Below are 3,575 nucleotides of genomic sequence, written 5' to 3'. Positions count from 1 at the left end.
ACAGGCAGCGTAGGCTACTGAGCAGGAACATGGACTTTGCATCAGACCACCCTTTTTTTTTATTTGAATCCAAATAAATCTGCCTCTGCCACGAAATTAGCTACATGATCCTCTGCAAGCTACTTTACACTTTTTGAGCCCCAGTTTCTTTGTAAAATGGACTTGTTATGAGGAGATAAGGAAATTTTATACACACACACACACACACGCACTAGCAGAGTACTCACTAAAAGGAAGCTGTCATTATTGTTGCAGCTGTATAATCATTCCTAAAAAAGTACCCCAATATCTAATCTCAAGTTCTGTAACTTAATGGCAAACCTTCTTCCTGTGAACTTTCTCCCCATTGTTCATTGTTCTCAGAGGTGTTCTATGGGGGCATCGGTCCACCTGTCCTACCTCCAGAACCCCAGAAGACATTATTAGTTAATAGCAGAACATTTTCCCACATCATCCAGAGTTGGTCTCAGAATCCTTCTCTACATAGTACTTTAGATGCACTACCAATCAGTGAGATTTGGCACATATATTGAAATCTATTTGCCATCTTTAGTACATACGTTATCTTTTCGTAACTAGAAACAATCTATTGCCAGAAATAGTGAGTCCCCTGTCACAGGAAGTAAGTGAAATGAACATGAAAAGGATTGTATGGATGAGATCTCCAAATCGGTGCATGTTTGGATAACTATCCCAGCAACATGAGACCTTCGTACTAAGTCTGCAGCCCATGTGTTCAAAATACAAGGCACTAGAAAGATGATTTAGGTGGGTCATTAGTCAAGGTAGGATACATTCTCTGATAACCCCCAAATCTTATAATAAAAGCTTATTACTTGCCTGTGCCATAGTCCAATACAAGACGAGTGACTCCCCTCCAAGCTGTGACTTGGAGATCCAGGTTCATTATATGTTGTACCTCTGCCACCCCAACATATGGCCTCCAAGTCCCAAGGGAAGGAAGAAAGAAATAGGTTGCACATGAGAGATTTTATATACCAAGATTGAAAGTGATGTTTATCACTTCTGCCTACATTCCATTTTCCAGAAGAGTCTATGGCTCCATCTAATTGTGATGAAGCTAGGAAGGGTTATCTATATGTCCAGAAAGAAGAGAAGAATGGGTATTGGTAAGCATTAGTAGTGTCTGTGGTAGAGTCATTAAAAATTGTAAAAAACAGAAGTGAGACACCGGTGGTAAAGGGCAGCTACTAGTACTCATCCATGAATCTAGCTTTGGGTAAGGCGCATGTGGTAACAGACACTGTCTGTTACCTGCCTAAAGCCACACCACTTTTCTTTTGCTAATAAGTATCATCTTTGTTCAGAAATCTAATACCCATATATTTCCAGGAAGCTAGGTCCTTCCTATCTCCAGGAGGGTGACCCTTGATCCATTTAATTTAAAAATGGTGATTCCCATTTTCTTTACCAGTGACTGACTTGGACCTGAGTAACTGGCATGATTCTGGCCAATGAGACAAGAGTAGACATCTCCCAGGTGATATTCTGGAAAAGATTTTTTTCTACCGATAAAAGGAGAGAGAAGACAATGAACTGACATCCCCTCTGTTGGATGTTGTCACCTGCATGTGATGGCTAGAGCTGAGGCAATCATCAGAGACCATGAGGGAAGCAGTCAAAGAGAATAAGTCAATATTTTAAGGATGGCAGAGCAGAGAGATAGAAAGAACCTGGGTCTTAGATGATATCAATAAGACAATGAATTAATAAACTCTACCTGTCTTGTTTCTGTAATTCTTGTTTTATGAAATAATAACTTTTCTTTGTAGTTTATTCTAGTTTGGGGTGGGTCTTTTGCTAATGTATCCAAAAGCATCCTAACTATAGATATGTGCTAAGCACTTTGGATATATGCTCTCTAAAATGGAGCCGGTGTGGACCTGCAGTTCATATATATCTACCACCCTTTTGTCAGAGCAGGGAACCAAGATCTCTCCTAACTCTGGGCCCAATGCCCTCAAAAAAATCACTTTTTAAAAATCTAATAACCACTTCTACAAATAAAGTAGGTGTTGGAAATGCTGCTTCTACCTCTTGAGATTATTGTGAAGATTAAATGAGTTGATACATAAGCACTTTGAACAGTACCTGAAATTGTGTAAATGCTAAATATGAGCTCGTATCATTATTCATAGAAAGCAAAACTTTTGATTTTTATAAACTAAAGTAAACTTTATCAGTTGCTAAATGCCCTCTGGGTATCAGTTTGGTATCTGAGGTAATGACCTCTTAATCCCTGCAGTGCTTCAAGGCAGAGGAGACCTGGAATTTCAACCCATACCAGTGTCTTCAACCTTCAGAATCCCAAGACTTTCTTTTCAGAGAGTGGTTCTGAGCCAGTACAGAATGGTGGTTATGAACATAGGTTCCAGGGGCAGACTGAGTCCCAAGCCTCAGCTTGTTAACCGTGTGTCGGGATTCAATCAGAGAAGCAGAACCCATTGGTGATATTTTAAATCTATATCTATATACGTCACATATATATCATGCATAGTAAGTCCTTACTTAATATCATTGATGGGTGCTGCAACTTTAAGCAAAAGGACATATAACGAAACTAAGTTTACCATACGCTAATTGATATAAACAAGAGTTAAATTCTTAGGACATCTTATCAACATTATAACAAAACAATGTTGAACAAAACAATGTTTTAGAGAACCTGCTTTATGTATCAAGAGCAAGCTGGAACCCCACAAGAACGGCCTGAAATCCATGTGATCCCTGCTGCTTCTTTCCTTGTTGTCGTAGATGTCCTCCTGCTTCAGGAAGGTAAACACACACACCTGGCCCAGGAGTCAGAGAGCTGGGGAAGGTGGAACACCTGCTGCCTGGCTGCCGCCTCACACTTATGAGGTGAGTCAGCTCATCAGCTACAAAATGACCACTGCTCCAAATCTTCCAGCCTCCAAATCTCTCAAGACTCTTTTGGGTCCACCTAAAACTGGAATTATGTTGGAAAGAAAATTCTGAAAAATGGAGTTCAGCCTAGCCAGGCTGACACAATGCAAAGCCAACACAGTTACATTATTAAATTTCTCTAAGTTTCTCTCTCTTCTCCTGTAGATAAGTGGCAAAAATAATAGTATTTACCTCATAAAGCTGTTTTGAGGATTATTTTAAGTAATGCGTGGAAAGTACTCAACACAGTATAGACATATAGCGAGTTCTCAATAAATCTTACCGTAATTATCATTGTTGTGGTTATTGATTTATATGTCCTTTACTGACAGCTAAGAGGAAATCAGGTACAGGCTTACCTCAGAGATGTTGCAGGTTCAGTTCCGAACTCCCATAATAAAACGAGGATCACAATAAAGCGAATTGTAATCCTTTTGCTGGTGGAGAGTCTTGCCTTCAATTTGTAAAAACTGCAACACCTGCGAAGCACAATTAAGCAAAGCACAATAAAACGTATGTCTGTCTAAAATTAAGATATTTTCTTGAGGGAAAAGGGACTAAATTTCCTTTGCATCTAATTATATCCAGTCAATGTTCTGAGCAACATACATTTTTCACAGTCTTTTAGCATAAGTTTTATACACATTTTA

The sequence above is a fragment of the Pteropus vampyrus genome, unplaced genomic scaffold, assembly GCF_000151845.1.
Source record: "Pteropus vampyrus isolate Shadow unplaced genomic scaffold, Pvam_2.0 Scaffold321, whole genome shotgun sequence".
Lineage (NCBI taxonomy): Eukaryota > Metazoa > Chordata > Mammalia > Chiroptera > Pteropodidae > Pteropus > Pteropus vampyrus.
The sequence above is the reverse complement of the archived record's forward strand: the minus strand, read 5'-3'. Positions refer to the sequence as shown.